This window comes from Pseudonaja textilis, chromosome 1 (genome assembly GCF_049901715.1).
Source record: "Pseudonaja textilis isolate UNSWEBS1 chromosome 1, rPseTex1.2, whole genome shotgun sequence".
NCBI lineage: Eukaryota > Metazoa > Chordata > Lepidosauria > Squamata > Elapidae > Pseudonaja > Pseudonaja textilis.
The window spans coordinates 147,889,789-147,907,692 of NC_141990.1; the positions used below are offsets into that span (position 1 = coordinate 147,889,789).

The 17,904-nt window shown below is 44.3% G+C and overlaps 1 protein-coding gene across 1 annotated transcript in view; it reads left to right on the forward strand.

Moving 5' to 3' along the window:
• The first annotated feature begins 14,084 nt into the window (after window positions 1-14,084).
• BTBD3 (BTB domain containing 3) overlaps window positions 14,085-17,904 on the forward strand; it is a 35,392-nt gene continuing 31,572 nt past the window's right edge. Inside the window, exon 1 of the mRNA XM_026710391.2 lies at window positions 14,085-14,157. The gene's annotated coding sequence lies outside the window, so the exon portion shown is untranslated. The remainder of the gene's footprint in view (window positions 14,158-17,904) is intronic.

The window sequence follows — 17,904 nt, forward strand, 5'->3', positions numbered from 1 at the left end:
CTGTCAGCTTCAGGACTCATCTTAAATAATTACATGTTTTGCCTCAGACAATGCCTCAATAGTGATTAGCAAACAGAAGAAAATATTGGCAAAAATTATGATGCAGGCTGTACATGCTGTTTTATTTTATCTACTAACAATATATATGGGTGTGAGAGACTGAATGGATCCGTTGTGTGTAATACTCAGGAAAAAAAGTAAAAAAAAATGAACTAGCCACATCCCCTTTTCTCATTGTGGCATGTTGGCCAGCACTATATTTATACCTCACCTTTCAAAAAACAGTACAGATAGTCCTTGACATATGATCCCAATCGATCCAGGGGTAGGATGCTAATGGTTCTGCCCGGTTCTATAGAGCTAGTAGCTCTGGACAGCAGCAGACACTGAACCGATTCTGTGTTTGATGCTGTTTGGCCCACCCGCCCGTCTGGGCTCTTACCTGTCTTTTATTTCCTGCTTTTTCAACCTCAGCTGTTTTGTGGGGCACAGCTGAGGTTGAAAAAGCAGGGAAATAGAGCCTTTTCAAACGCTGCGCACCTACGCGCAGCGCTTTTCAGCTGTCTGGATGGCACAGCCTAAGGTTGTTTCACACACACGCGCAGCAAAACGTAATCACCGAACCGGTAGTAACACCGGTTGAATCCCACGCCTGAATCAATCCCAAAATTCCTGTTGCTAAGTGTGAGATTTGCTAAGTGAATTTTGCTCCATTTTACGACCTTTTTTTGGCCGTGGTTGGTAAGTGAACTACTGCAATTATTAAGTTAGTAAAGGGGTTGTTAAGTGATTCTGGCTCTCCTGTTGACTTTGCATGTCTGAAGGTTGCAAAAGGGGATCACATGACCCCAGGACCCTGTAGCCATCACAAATATGTGCCAGTTGCCAAGCTGCTGAATTTTTTTTTCTCCAAAGAGTTTTTCATTCTTAGTTTTTACACATCTCTTCACATGAGCAATGTGGTTCCAGATTACAACATTTATACATAGTCATACTTACATTTCCATCTATCTTATATAATATCACCTCAAGTCATTATCCGTTCCACTTATCTTTAAATAAATGTCCATTTCATAGTTCAATTCATTAATTCAATATCAGTATCATTTCATCCACACATATATTTTCAATTCTTTATCCCGTATTAGTTCCATTTTCAGCTTACCACCTATTTTATTTGCATTATACATCATTATCATCCTTAGCTTTCTCTAGACCAGTATATAATAAACGATCTAAACTAACATAAACTAATATATTTAGGATCCACATGGTATATCCCCTCAATCTATGTAATTGTTCATTCCCCTATTTTAATCATAATAAAGTACTCTCATCGGAGGTGGTATTCAGCAGGTTCTGACCAGTTCTGGAAAACCAGTAGCGGAAATTTTGAGTAGTTCGCAGAACTGGCAAATCCCACCTCTGACTGGAGATTTTACAGTATCCTTCCCCTGCCATGCCCACCAAGCCACGCCTACAGAACCGGTAGTCAAAAAATTTGAATTCCACCACTGACTCTCATTATACATTTCTATTATCCATTAAATAATCAACTGTACATTTTAGAATGTATATGTGTACAAACAAAAAAAATCACAACAATAGTAACTTCTTCATATCTCTCACTTTATCTTCCAAGCTGCTGAATTTTGATCATGTGATCATGGGGATGCTTCAATGGTCATAAGTTGAAAAATGGCCATAAACCATCTTTTTGGAGCCATTGTAACTTTGAAAGGTCACTAAATGAACTGTCACAAGTCAAGGAGTACCTATACAAACGAAGATTTAATATTCACAATGTTATTTTTAAACAATATTCTAGGATTCTTTTCACATAGCATTACTTTTACGGTGTTTATTAATTATTATAGCATGATCATAAATGTCTGGGGTGCTTGAGGGAAAGGTCCAGCTAAGAAAGCCTCTCTCGACTTAGAGAAATCTGTCTTAATCTTTTTGAGGGGAAATCTGCAATTGGGGGTAAATACAAAATACAAGTAGAAAAATAGGGACCACTTTGACGGGAAGGTAACAGCATTCCGTGTGCCTTTGCCATTTAGTCATGCTGGCCACATGACTACAGATCCATCTCATCCTGAGCACCCTTTTTTTGAACTATTACCATCTGGCAGACGGTACAGAATATTAAAAACAAGCGCAAACAGGATGAAAAACAGCTTCTATCCCAGGGCAGTAGCTCTGTTGAATTCTACTGTATAGTGTGGTGTTGGTGCGGTGTCGGGGGTTTTCGGTTCAATGTGTGGAGGGTGAGGGATGTGTGTTTGTGTTTATTTTCATGGTCATGAAGTGCACTGAAGATGGTGTCTGATTTCGTTGTACGAGGTGCAATGACAATAAAGTAAACTAGCTAACTGACTGAGACATCTTTGGACAGCACTGGCTTTGTAACAGAGATGAGCACCGCCCCCTAGAGCCGGAAACGACTAGCACGTATGTGCGAGGGGAACCTTTAAATTTATCTTACAGTCCTTGCTGAAAGTTTATGTCTAGGGATATATCTTTGTATGTAAAACTTTTACAGTTAAGTGAAATATTACAAAAATGCTTTCAGTTTCAGTGCTCTCTGTTGTTTAAAATAAAGCTACTGATGACACGTCTCTCAGTTCCAGTATGGCTGCTAATTATGGTTTTAAAAACTCTTTAACTTTATCCTTCGATCCTTAGTCCTGATCTCATTTTAGCAAGAGGACCAGCTGTTCTAGTAAGCATAATCTCCAGGATCTTGTTTCTACTTCCTTCCTCTATCGATTGCTATAGTTCAGGTCATTCCTGGAAGAACTTTTATTTAGAGAATATTTCCCTGAGGATGGCATCCCATTAGCATTTTCAGTGGATGATGGAAGTGTTAAGGCATTACCCAAATGATGTAAACAATATTGCAGTGTCACAACATAATCCCACCCTTTTTCTAGGCAAATTGTGTCATCACCTGTGTTATGTCCTTGGAACTCTAGGAGTTCCCACTCAGGTCCGTTCACATTGCGGGGGCGGTTTTCCCCCTCGCTCATTGGTTGGTTCTCCCCAGCAGCCAGCTATAAAAGCAGGCTGCGGGGTCCAACCAGTTGCTGATCGCTGCGAGCCAGTTCCAGGCTTGGCAAGCACGGCCAGTCCTTTATTGTTATAATAAAGTATTTGTTGCACTCATGCTCTGGTTCAGCCTCTCATTACCCAAACTTAACACTGGCGACGAGGGTGGGATGGCTACCAGAAGCACAATGCAACCGCTGAATCACTAGCCGCCGATCCGCAGCCAGAGAGAACGATCGGCGGCGATAAGAGCAACGCTGATCCGCAGCCAGAGAGAGCGGTCAGCAAGCAACGAGAGCGAACGCTGATCCGCCGCCAGAGAAAGCGGTCAGCAAGCAACGAGAAGCGAACGCTGATCCGCCGCCAGAGAAAGCGGTCAGCCAGCAACGAAAGTGAGAAGCGTCTGTAGCCGCTTGTTAGCCTAGCTACAGGAAAAGTGAAGCGCTGCGAGCCGCAGCCGCTCGTTTCTTTAGGCGCGAAATTCAAATGGCTGTCATTTGAATTTCAAACCTAAAAAGTACAGCGCGTGCTATAAGCCAAGTCACTGGCGCCACGCAGGCGCGAATTTCAAAACGCTGCCAACGGCTGGCAGCCTAATCTCGTGTTTAGCCCAGAGAGAGAGAGGATTGTGAAAAAGCCTCTCAGAGCTGAAATCACTTGCCTGCCACAGGCACTAGAAACCTTCTGCTGCTGCCCCAGAGAGATTTTTCCACAGATTGTACAACCAATTTCCTCACTATGAATTCCAATCCAGTCTTCCCAGCGTTCAAACCGGATGAGGAGAAGTGGGAGTCATACAAGAACCGCTTTAACCATTACATCGACGCAATTGGGCTGGCTGATGCAGGGAGCACCGGAAAAATCATATTTCCTGATCTACTGTGGAGCCATCGTCTTTGACACTGCCACAGCACTCGTGGCTCCACGTGAGTTAAAAAACGTTCCATGGTCTGAACTGTTAGAAATCCTTACTAACCACTATTCTCCCAGACCTTCACAGATTGCCAGGCGATTCACCTTCCGTATGAGGAAGCAATCAGACAAAGAGACCATCAACCAGTACATGGCCGCCCTCAGGACCGCAGCACTCCATTGTGGGTTTGGAACCTACCTGGAGGACATGCTCCTCGATCAACTAGTCTGCGGGGTCAAGGATCTCCACCTCCAAAGGCGCCTACTCGCTAAGAAGGACCTCAACCTCGCACAAGCCGTCGAGGAGGCCCTGGCAGCTGAACTGGCAGCACACTCAGCCACCGAAATCCATGGTCCAACTTCCAAACTAACGACAGTTCCAGTCCACTCCGAGGAGGTGGTATTAGAGGAAGCCCCTAGTGATGAAACCGATATCCACCGCCTCACCAACGCCAGGCATCTGCAGGTAGGAGCCAAGCAAGAAAGCATCAGTCCACCCAAGCACATCACCCTGTGCCTATCCTGTGGTGGATCTCATCCGAGGCCGCCTGCAAATTCAAAGGAGCCACCTGCAACACCTGCCACAAAAGGGGGCACATCGCGAGAGTCTGTCAAGCCTCTCAAAACTCGGCACAAAGGCACCCTTCCTTCTCACATTCTGGACCTCAGAGGCAAGTATTGAACTGTCGCACTCACCACCATGCCAAGCACACTTGCCATACCATTAGTAAAATCTCTCTCTCCGTTTTGTTAGAAGGTAAACCGTGTCGCATGGAGGTTGACACAGGGTCAGCGCTCTCAATTATCTCGTGGAGCACCCTCAAGAGGCTACAGCCCAGTCTATCAACAAGCCGGCTCCAGAAGTGCCAGTTTAGCCTGAAGGACTACCAGGGGAAGGTCATTCCTGTAATCGGCAGAGGCAAGTTCCTTGTCAATTTTAAAGCTTTCAAAGGTCACCTACCTCTAGTGGTAGTTAACGGCAATCTCCCCACACTCTTGGGGCTCGATGGGTTTCCCCATCTCGGCCTAGGGCTAACAGGAGTCCATGCTGTCTCAACCTCTGACACTGACTCCTTATTCGCTGATTACTCAGATGTATTCAGCGATGAGCTGGGGTGTTATAACGGTACCCCTATCTCATTCTCAGTCGACCCCCAGGTAGTCCCAATCAGGCTAAAACCGCGTAGAGTCCCATTCGCTATTCGGCCAAAACTAGATGCAGAATTGGATAAATTATTAAAACAAGGGGTCATTGAGCCAATAGATTTCGCCAAATGGGAGGCGCCCATTGTCACACCCCTCAAAAAGACGGTAGCCTGAGAATTTGCTCGGACTACAAGACCACAATTAATAAGTTTTTACAAGTTAGCGCTTACCCAGTGCCCGTCATTCAGCATTTATTACACACTTTTGAACCTGGCAGCATTTTTGCCAAATTGGACATGTCTCAAGCGTATCAACAGTTCCCTGTTGACAACCAAACAGCGGAACTCCAGACCATTGTCACCCACAGGGGTGCTTTCCGGTGCAAGCGTCTCCAATTTGGCGTAAGTGTTGCCCCAGGCATTTTCAATCCCTCATGGAGCGGATTTTGCAGGGCCTCCTGGTGTAGTACCCTACTTCGACGACATCTTAGTCTCGGCCAGGGACAGACCCCAACTCTTCCAGAGAGTTCGAGCAGTGTTAGAGAGGTTCAGACAGCATGGCCTCAAATTAAAAAAAGAAAAATGTGCCATTGCCACTAGACAGGTGGACTTTCTGGGTTATAAAATTGACGCCTCAGGCATTCACCCCCTGGAGTCCAAGGTTAAGGCAATTCACGAGGCACCCACTCCAACCTCCAAAACTGAACTGCAGGCCTTCTTGGGGCTATTGAACTTTTACGCATCCTTCCTGCCCCATAAAGCATCAGTGGCAGAACCCCTGCACAGATTGTTGGATAAAAAGTCGCCTTGGTACTGGGGTCACAAGGAAGACTCCGCTTTTCGCGCCGTCAAATCACTACTCACGTCAGAGGCGGTCCTTATTCAGTTCGACCCCAACCTTCCATTAGTGCTAGTAGCAGACGCATCCCCTTTTGGAATTGGGGCAGTATTAAGCCACAGGCTCCCCAATGGCTCCGAGGCTCCCATCGCTTTTTTCTCCAGGACGCTCTCTGCAACAGAGCGCAATTATAGCCAGATCGATAAGGAAGCTCTAGCAGCTGTTGCAGCAGTGAAGAAATTTCACGAATTTCTCTTTGGCCACTTTTTCGAGCTGGTCACGGATCATAAGCCTCTCCTGGGTCTACTAGCTGGGGACAAACAGACCCCTCAAGTCCTCTCTCCTAGAATGACGAGATGGACCCTTTTCCTAGCGGCATACTCGTATAGACTCATACACCGCCCAGGTAAAACATTGTCCCACGCAGACGCTCTCAGCCGCTGCCCCTTGCCGGCTCCAGCTGAAGACCCTGCTCCTGTCCACGCTATCTTTGAGGTCACCCAATTGGACCTCCCCATCACTGCCCTTGACATTGCTGCTAAAACCAAGGCAGACAAAACAATCGCCCAGGTACTGGACTGGGTGAGGAGGGGGGTGGCCGGGCGGTGATGTTGAAAACAAATTTACACCTTTCAAGACCCGCCTACAGGAATTATCCAGTTTTCAGGGCTGTCTGCTGTGGGGCACTCGGTGGTCATCCCGACCTCACTGCGTACCCGAGTTCTGGAGCGTTGCACGAGGGCACCCTGGCATCGTCAGAATGAAGGCATTAGCACGCAGCTACGTATGGTGGCCGGGCCTCGGCGAGGACATCATCAGATGGGTAAGCTCCTGCAATCCCTGCCAGGAATCCCGTCCAGCTCCTCCTATTGCCACCCCTACTAAGTGGGAAAGCGCCAGCGCTCCGTGGTCCAGAATTCACATCGACCTAGCCGGCCCATTGCACGGGAAAATGTTCCTAGTGGTCGTGGACTCCTACTCTAAATGGATTGACATGGCACAACTATCCACGACCACCACGCTAGTGATTACCAAGGTATTAACTCGCCTGTTTGTAACACACGGGCTGCCTGACTCCATTGTTTCTGACAATGGCCCACAGTTCGCATCAGCCGAGTTCAGCCGTTTCGCTGCCAACCTGGGCATCCGCCACATCTTCACGGCCCCATTTCATCCTGCCAGTAACGGATTGGCTGAAAGAGCCGTTAGGACCACTAAAGAAGCCCTAGCTAGGTTCAGCAAGGATGACTGGCACCACAAACTCTCGCGTTTCCTGATGAGCCAGCACTCAACTCCGTGCTCAGTCACTAACAAGTCCCCAGCTGAGCTCCTAATGGGCAGACGCCTGAGGACTGTATTGGACAGACTTCACCCACATTACTGCCCTGACTCTCCCCTCGCTTCCACATCGGGGGTTAGGCATTTTATCTTACAGGAACCCGTATTCGCGAGGAACTTCGCTGGAGACCCTCTGTGGATCCCGGGCGAGATCGTGGCCATCACCGGACCCAGGTCATATCGGGTCAGACTGGAGGACGGCCGAGTATGGAGAAGGCACCTGGACCAGCTGCGAAGCGTCACAGCACCCTGCGTCAGCAGTGACTCTGAAGTACAAACCGGGGCGAGGCCACAGCATCAACCCCACATCAGCACCAGTTCCGGTGACCTGCTTACACCAGCGGCCGATCCAGGGAATCCGAACACGGACAGCGACGTCCAGATGGCTGACCAGTCCGAACCAGTCAACGGGAGCACGTCCCCAGTGACCAGCCCTACGAGTCCCGAGCCAACCTGAACCGAGGGGCGCGTTAGTGACTCCCTACCGATCCTGCCTTCCCCTACAGACTCTGAACTGACAGACAACCCACCAGAGCTGCGCTGTTCTGGGCGCCAGCATAAACCTCCTGCCTACCTCAAAGACTATGCGTGTTCGCATCTGGGGGGAAGGGGTGTTATGTCCTTGGAACTCTAGGAGTTCCCACTCAGGTCCGTTCACATTGCGGGGGCGGTTTTCCCCCTCGCTCATTGGTTGGTTCTCCCCAGCAGCCAGCTATAAAAGCAGGCTGCGGGGTCCAACCAGTTGCTGATCGCTGCGAGCCAGTTCCAGGCTTGGCAAGCACGGTCAGTCCTTTATTGTTATAATAAAGTATTTGTTGCACTCATGCTCTGGTTCAGCCTCTCATTACCCAAACTTAACAACCTGCATACTCAAAAAGGTGACTTACAGTGTCACATTGCAAGGCCCTATGGATGCTGATGTACCACTTCGAAGGACAACAGTCTTGATAGACACTGAGCTTGGAAAAGGACTAGAAGTATAAAGAAAACTAAACGAAGGTTGAAGGTATGTCACTCAATTTTCTATGTCTTAAGAAATTGAGCTCTGGTAGGCACTACAATAAGATATAAGGGAATGAGCTTCAGGCTGCTGAACATAAATGGAAGAGGAGTCAGAGAAACCATTCAGCATTCACATACTATACTCATCTTCAGAACTTACAGCTTAATTTTAAACATATTTATTTGGGAGTGTATCCTAATTAGTCCAGTTACACTTTCAGCCTCTGCCTAATACGTAGGTTAGGATTACAGCCTGACAGAGACAAGGCAATCATGAATTGATCTGTCCAGGTTATCCGCAACTCTCATTTGTAGGCTTTGAAATACTAATGAGGATGTGTCCATATGCTGCAGGAATAAATCAGACAGGCTTCTTTGACACAGAAAAAAAAAAAAAATGCAAAGCCCAGGCAATTCTAAAATGCTGACATTCACTTTCCTAAAAGGGAGCGTTGTGATTGTTGCCATCCCACATAAATAACAACATGAGCCTTAGCAACATTGTTCATGCATGGTACATTTTAATCTAGAATACTGTGCATGTGGAAAACAACTACGTTATTGAATCCATCATGATTAGTGCGTATAGGTACATGAAGGTATATATTGTGTATATACCATATGCATGTATACGGATGATTATAGACTAAGACAGTCCAACATAAGAGTCAAGATTGGCTTAGTTAGCTCTATGTATTTTCCACTGTTGCCTTCTGAGCATGCTATTGATTCAGCATAGAATAAAGAACCCCACTTGTAATCAGAAGGCATAGGCTTCCTGCCATATTTCAGGTAGGTGCAACCTAGAGCTTTTGAGTAACATATCAGGAATTGTATATGGACCAAGACAAAATGATTTATTTATTCATTTAATTCATATGGACACCCATCTCACCAAGAGATTCTGGGTGGTGAACAAATGTAATTATGTAACAATAATTTAAATTATAGCAAGTTAAAGTTAATTGAAATGAATAAATGTACTCATCCCATGTATTGAAAGATTCCATTTCAGGCCGAATACAGTTTTACAGCCCGGTGGCAACATTTTGAAGGACTTTGCGGTCAAACTCAGGGTTTCTGGTGGAAGATATGTAGGAGAGACAAAGGACGTATAAGTCTGCAGGAGGCTTCCAATCACCAACAAATGTAGATATTTATTTATCACCAGAGCAGTGGTGGGGCAGTGATTAGAATGCTGTACTGCAGGCTGCTTCTGCTACCTGCAGGCTGCCTGCAATTTGGCAGGTCGAATCTCACCAGGCTCAAGGTTGACTCGGCCTTCCATCCTTCCGAGGTGGGTAAAATGAGGATCCAGATTGTTGACTCTGTAAACCACTTAGAGAGGGCTGTAAACAGTGGTGGGATTCAGCGAATTTTCACCACTCTGGGAGAAGTTAAGTTTCTGAGCAGTTTGGTGAACTGGTTGTTGGAAGAAATCATTAGGGCAGAGAACCGGTTGTTAAATTATTTGAATCCCACCACTGGCTGTAAAGCACTGTGAAGAGGTATATAAGTCTAAGTGCTATTCTGTAAGTAATCCTTGACTTACGACCATTTGTTCAGCAAGAAACCTATATTATGGCACCCGTATCACCTCCATGGTCATGTGATCACAATTCAGGTGCTTGGCAAAACCACCCACCCTTATGATTGACTGTAGGGTTGTTGCAATTCTCCCCAGCCATCTTTCTTCACCATTCTACCTCACCGGGTTCCTTGGGTGTGCTTCCCACCAGGTTGGGTTACTACAGGCCTTGGCAAAGGCAATCCAAACATCTATAATTTTTATTTTATTTATTTATTTAGTTTAGTTTGTCAAACCTGCATGAGAAAACAAGTATAAGTATGAACGCAACATATAAACATATAAGTATAAATGGGTATAAGTATATACATAATAAATGAGTATGAATAAATGGGAATGGTAGGACAGGGATGGTAGGCACGCTGGTGCAGTTATGCATGCCCCCTTACAGACTTCTTAGGAATTGAGTGAGGTCCACGGTAGACAGTTTAAAGTTTTGGGGGTTTGAGGATGTAACAATAGAGTCAGGTAGTGAGTTCTAGGCGTTGACCACTCCGTTGCTGAAGTCGGATTTTCTGCAATTGAGTTTGGAGCAGTTTACTTTGGGTTTATTGATATTGGATTTGGCCTTTCACACTTATATTGAAATGGCTGAGGAAATACTTGCTATTCTACATTTCCCAATTCCTCCCACACAATCATCATACCTTCACTGGAATACGAATTAGCAGTGCAGAGTTAATCTTGAAGGAGGATAAGAATAAGATGATTAAAAATGCTTAGAATACAGCCAAACATACAGTACCCTATGTGTACGTATCCTGTGGTTCATAGGCTTGAAAGTAAATTTGTCCAGCTTTTGACAAAATGGCACATATGTCTATAGTACTTTCTCTCTCCTCTCTACTGCCTCCCCCCTTCCCAAAAATCTGGAGACCCACCTGGAACATATTCTGTGCATATGGCTGTGGGATAGCTGAAAGCAGCAATAAAAGGCTTAAGAAGCAATCCTGTTAAAATTATGTCTATGATATAGCCTAATAAAAAAGTAAGCATGTAATATTTCATTTGTATGTATATCCTATGATTTAATAAGAAATTCATCTGGCATCTACTATTAACAGGACACTCCTGCTGTGATTTCGGCTTTTTAAAATAATGCTTTAAATTTCAATAAGAAAATAAGACAAAATTGCAGCAGTTATCTTAAGCAAGCAGTTTAAATTCACTTCAAACAATGAATATTTTGTGAGCTAGCCAGCCTTCAATTAAACTACCATTTTCATTCTGTAATTCAAAACATGTACTCATCTTGTAAGGAGGCTCAATAGCTATAAAATGTGAGTGTGCGGTACAATTTTGATGGTTTCTGCTTAATGTAACTTGATTCTAAATAAAACTGACAAGATAAAACAGAAAAAAACTATTAATTCAACACAGTACTGTATGATTCTACAATAGTAAAACTATCCACTAATATTTTATGTGTAATATGGGTGAATGACTGCCAATTGTAATTTAAATTGAGAGGGCTATTCAATGTTGAAATAAATGCTTCTCCAAAATGAATCCACAAGCCAAACATTTTGCCATGTGTTTCAACATAAGTTGCCAGCAGAATGTTTTAATTTCCCTTGTGTTTAGACAGCATCCGCAATTTTAAAAATTGGGATTTTTTTTTTAAAGTGACCTGAATCCTGGTTATTGAAAAATGGGTCTTGATATTTCAGTTAGGCTGAAAAGCAACTATTGATTTTTTTTTACTATATCTAATTCCCCAGAAATAAAATAAATAAATATTTAATTTTGTTGGGCAACAGCATATATATACTGAAATTGAAGACCATGTTTTCAAGAAAAAAAGTAGTGCTTTATTCTCAAAAGTCCCTGACATTCTGGTGCAAAGGGCAAACTTGTATTTAAAACTAGTGTTTATATTATATCTATACAGCATAGGAATTGATGTTGCTTTGATTTCAATTATAATCTTAACTGTGGTCTGTAAATAATGGATGCCTACAGATATTCTCAGTCATCCAGGTCATGGTTGTTTCAAAGGTGCATTCAAAAGGCAATTGGATTTCTTTCCTTGAAAAGTTTTAGCTTTTCATCCAAGAAGCTTCTTCAGGTACAACTGAAGAAGCTTCTTGGATGACAAGGGAAACATTTTCAAGGAACCTTCCCTCTCCCCAAGAAAGTCCAGTTGCCTTTTGAACAGCATCTTTGGGTAAATAATGCATATTTCATTCTCTAAAAATACCTATTACCAAACCTGATTATGTTCTGTATGGTATTAACACACAGCTGCATTACCGAAGCAAACCCTCACTTACAATGGGATTTTTTCTTATTTTCTTCTGTTTTTTTTTTCAGCACTTCCCTACGTATGCCCCAAATTGAGGCTTTCTGCAAATGCCGCAGCTTTGGGGGGAGTTGCAAGTAAAGAGGGTAAAGAGAAACCATATTACAGAACTACAAGATGCTAATCCATCAGTGGGTAGATGGATCCAATCCAATCTATGTCACACTGTCCACTGAGAGATTGCTAACAAAGATTTGTCCTTACTATTACAGCTGGAACATCTGGAGTGGTTTAATCATGTGGAGGTACAATTTTCCAGATCAATCAAAGCAAGTCTTGCTTTTCTTTTGAGTTCATTATAACTCACAGAGTTCTTCTTCTCCTATTTGACCTATTCTGTATTACCTCCACTGTAAATAGGTGAAATAAATAGATTCTGATGTACTGAGAGATCTCAAAATTTCCAGGGCCTAACTGTGGGGATTTGATCCCAGATCTCCCCAATCCTACTTCTATTAAACCATAACAGTAACTTTCAAAATTTAGCTTTAAATAAACATTAATAATAACTATTGCTGTTTAGATATGAATGTTGATGTTTTTGTATCCCAATTAATACCATGTGCATGTACACAAGAGTCAGCAAGCACAGAAAGTCCTATAATGTGCCAGAGGCTAAATCTTTGGAAGCAACAAGTATATTTCATCCTGAACTCAGAAAGGTGATTGTGGGCAGAAAGTCCAGGAGCCCAAGTTGAAGAAGAAACGGGATTGTTGATGAACTGTGAGGAGGGTTACCTGCAACATTTTCTTGTTGATGCACATTTTCTATTCCTCTTGCACATGTCTCTTGTATTACACTTTAAACATTTACTTTATTACATTTCCATTGATGAATTCACCACTTAGGTAGCTTTATTTTTGTTCTAGAAGTTGTGTAGGATTAATGTCAAACTCTGGCTGATTTTTAGATAGCCTGATTTATGAACATGCATTCTGCACTTTATCCTTCAAAGCATCGTTCATGATGGTTTCATCTACGAGTTTAGTTGCCTTATAAATCACACTGGCGTGCAGGTAGTCCTCGACTTACAACTATAATGGAGCCCAACATATCTGTTGCTAAGTGAGACATTTGTTTAGTGAATTTTGCCCCATTTTATGACCTTTCTTGCCACCATTGTTAAATGAATCACTACACTCATTGAATGTTGTAAAGGGAATCTGACTTTCCAATTGACTTTGCTTGTCAGGTTACAAAAGGTGATCCCAGATGCCAGGACACTGCAACCATCATAAATATGATTCAGTTGCTCAAGCTTCTGAATTTTGATCTAGTGACCAAGGGTCCAAGGTCGTTAAGTGTGAAAACGGCTATGAGTCATTTTTTTCCCAGTGTCGGTTGTAACTTTGAACGGTCACTAAATGAACTGTTGTAAATCAAGGGCCACCTTTATTTAGGAACAACATTATAGAACCGCAGGCGGTGCGTCTATAGTCAAACAAGCCTCTTTGCCAAACGGAATAGTCTCTAGGGCTCATAACGGGAACGTCGCTCGGAGGAAGAAAGAAGCGGCAGCGCGAAACATTAACCGAAAACAAATGAAGCGAAATCGGAGCCACCCGCACCCTGAGGCACCGAGAGCATCTGCTTTAACGCCAAGAGCCCGCTGGAGAGCAAAGGAGAAGCGGGGATGGGATGTGCATTAGCCCCGGTGTTTCCCCCCTCCTCGCCCCCTCAGGTTAGGTCAGCGGCCACGGCGAGCAACAAGCAAAAACGAAAAGCCGCCCCCGCTTCGCAAGGTTTCCCTCGTCCCGGACTAGGCTGGTGAAACTCTCCCGCGCTCCGTTCCGCTTTTTTTGACTCCCTCGCTTCCAGCAACGGGAGCGGGCACGTGCAGATGGCGGGCGCGCTCCCGAGGCCGAACCCAGCCAGCCCTTCCCCACCCCCACCCCCCTTCCCTCCGCCCGGGGAAGGGACCCGCCGCCGCCGTCTGCGGGAAAAGGAGGAGGAGGAGGACGGCGGGGCAGCGAGATGGTAGGTTGCTGAGGCGGGCTGGCGTGTGCCGCGGTTTCGCCCTGCCCGCCCTTGGCTTCAGGGAAGTCTCGGGCGGCGGCAGCGGCGGCTGCAGTGTGCGGAGAAGAGTGAGGAGGCGAGGCCTTGGCTCGGCCGGAAAATGGCGGGTCCTGGGATGCCGCGGCGGAGCGGGCAGATCGACCCGGACGGGACGGAGGAGGGGAGAGAATGAAGGCTGAAGGAGAGCTCCTCTGTGGAGCAGGAGGCCTAGCTGCCTTCCCTTCCCTTCGGGGATAGTTTTTGTCCGCCCAAGAGGGCCTCGTTTGCCTTTGGTCAGGCTCCTCTTTGGTTGAGGCTGCAGGTGGGAAGTCCCGTGCAGGTCTACCGGATTAGGTCTGCCGGACAAAGACAAGCTGCTTCGGGTTTTTTGCGCCTCAGACAGGTCGGAGTCTGATTGCAAGATTTTTTTATGATTATTATTTTAAAAAAACATGCGTGGAAAGTAGCCTGCAATACTGATGGATAACCTGCACCTCCCAGCATGCCCTGCCCCTGGCTATGCTTTCTAGGCATTATAGCCTTGGCTTAACACTGGAGCCCTGGGGGTTGGAATGCGGTATTGCAGGCTAATTCTGCCGACTGTCCGCAGGTCCATCACTTGCTCAAGGTTGACTCAGCCTTTGGTCGGTAAAATAAGGACTTAGATTGTCGGAGGGGCAATATACTGGCTGTAAAACCACTTAGAGAGGGCTGTAAAGCACCGTGGAGCGGTATATAAGTCTAAATGCTATTGCTATTGTCCTTTTTTCCTTCTATGCCATAGAAGGAAAATACATATGCATACATATGAGGTGGCCAATATGTTAAAGGCTTAGAGAGGACTGTAAAGCACTATGAAGCGGTATATGAGTCTAAAGGCTATAGCTATTAACAGCGGTGATTGGGGCTGGCAAGTCTATTGTCATAAAGCACAACATCATAGGACCCTGCTAATGTATAGTGGCAGCTGCAGCCATTCCTGCAGCCTTCATTAAATGGGGTCCTGCACAGACCATCATCCGGCAGTCACATGGTTGAAATTTGTAACCTCCTGCTGGCTTCCCCATTGATTTTGCTTTTCAGAAGTCAGCAGTGAAGATGGCACATGGTGATCATGTGACCATGTGATCATGTGTTGCAGTTGCAAGCTGGCAACTGCAGGGATGCTGCGACTGCTGCAGTTAGGACGATCAATTATAAGATCTCCTCAATTTAGCGCCATCTTAACTTGAATGGCTGCTCAATGAGCACTACCTGTTTATAATCAGTAAGACCATTGGGGCCATCCTGCAATACATTCCAATACATTTCTTCCAAAACGTTACATAAAGAGACAAAACTAATGGAGAAAAATGGTGTTTGCAAGGTGTGGTGTCGTTCGTTGTTCAAGTGCATTGACATGTGTTAGTATATTTTTAGAGCCTTATTTTAAGTACTAGGCTGATAAACATGTTTTCTTCCTTGTCTTGTTTTATGTGTTCAGTAAAAGCAGTTTCTCCATCTTTTTCACAGTTGTATTTCTAGTCTGAATGCCTGTTTGATATAGTGCTTAAATTACTGAACCAGAACCTGGGAGACTGTGAGTTCTAATCCTGCCTTGGATGATCTTGGACCAGTCATTCTGTCTTAGAACTAGGAAGGAGTCCACTACAAACCACTTCCAAAATCTTGCCAAGAAAACTGCAGGGACTAGTCCAGGAAATGACCACTATTTATATATTAGCATTTTTATGATATGGGCTGCAATAGATACACCCAAATTAAAACCTTGCCCTAGGAATAAGGATTGCTCACTGGTTTTAGCACAATTTTATATGCCCAACTTTGTTTCTATTCATTTGGATGAGGGGGTTGGACAAATAGTTGATGACAACTTTGACCAAGAGTAAGGGCGATTGCAAGTACAGAAATAAGTGGAAGATAGGATGTACAACTAGAATAACTGTACACTGGTTAAGTGTGAGAGGATAAAGGAATTTGGTGGGAACATTTTCAAGCGCTTATGGTGGGAAGAAACCTTAGCATGTTTCCAGACCATTGATGCAGTATGTCAGTACAAATTGCATACAAGCATCTTTTTTTTTTTTCACATAAAGTGAATGCACACGAAGCAAGGAAAACCTATGTATCAATAACTACTTATTTTCATCTTTCCTGCGCATAGAAGCCAGCATGTTAAGGAAAAGGATTCCCTAAAATCCTTTTCTCATATTGGTATTTGGTTGTTGGTATGTAGATATAATTATTAGGAGAAGTAGTAATTGACTCACCATTTTCAGCTCCAATATAGGTTGAACATATTATTCATGAAGGCTAGGCCATGGAAATTAATACGTTAGGGAAAAGCTAGGTCAATCCTACTAGCACTGGGCCGAAAAACCCAGATGATCATTAAGGGTTATGAGTTTTCTGTATCTCTTTTCTGGCATGTGGTATTTTTTTCCAGTGTTGTTTAATCCAGATCTGGCAGCACTAATCAGAATGGAATTATATTGGCACTGTCACATGTGCTGGGCATTGTAATTCAGCAACTTTGGTAGGGTCAATGTTTTCTCCTTTCTGCAATATAATTCTCACAGTATGAATTTTGAAGAAAGAGAATTGGGCTGGATATGTTGAAGCACACTGCAGTGTTTTGTTTAAGGGATTGCAGTGGTGGGATTCAATCGGTGTTACTACTGGTTCGGTGATTACGTTTTCTTACTGCGGGCACATGTAAGAAAACCTTTAGCTGTGCCACTGGGACAGTTGAAAAGCCCCGCATGCAGGTGCGCAGTATTTGAAAAGCCTCTTTTTTTCCTGCTTTTTCAACCTCAGCTGTGCCGTGCAAAGCAGCTGAGGTTGAAAAAGCAGGAAATAAAGGACAAGTAAGAGCCCGGGCAGGCGGGTGGGCCAAACTGGTTCTGTGTCTGCTGCTCTTCAGAGCTACCAGTTCTATAGAGCCGTGCAGAACCGGTAGCATCCCACCCCTGAGGGGTTGTCACAAAGAAGAGTCAAGCTATTCTTCCAAGCACCTGAAGGCTGGACAGGAAGTAATGGATGGAAACGTATCAAGGAGAGATTCAACCCAGAACTAAGGAGAAATTTCATAACAGTGAGAACAGATAACCAAAGTTGCTGCTCCATCACTAGAGGTTTTTAAAGAAAAGATTACAGAATAACAGAGTTGTAAGGGACCTTGGAGGCCTAACACCCTTGTCTAACACCCTGGTCAGGCAGGAAACCCTATACCATTTCAGACCAATGGCTGTCCAATCTCTTCTTAAAAACTTCCAGTTTGCTCCAACTTTGGAGCATCCACAGCTTCTGGAGGCAAGTTTTTTTCACTGATTAATTGTTCTAACTGTGAGGAAATTTCTCCTTAGTTCCAGGTTGCTTCTCTCCTTGATGAATTTCCATCCGTTACTTCTTGTCCTGCCCTCAAATGCTTTGGAAAATAGCTTGACTCGCTCATCTTTGTGGCAACCTCTGAGATATTGGAACACTGCTATCATATAACCCCCTGTCCTTCTTAGTTCCTCTGTACTGCATGCTCACTTTCTTTCCAGGTTCCACATATGAAGTCATAATGTTGGCTTCTATGTTTCTATGAGGAAATAGTATCAGGCATGTTCGCTCCCTTGAGTTATTTATAAGAACAATAATGGCAGAATCAAAGAAATAGAATTAATTTTATATTAAATATACTTAGGATTGAAGCACTTAAAATTATAGAAAGGATACAAATGC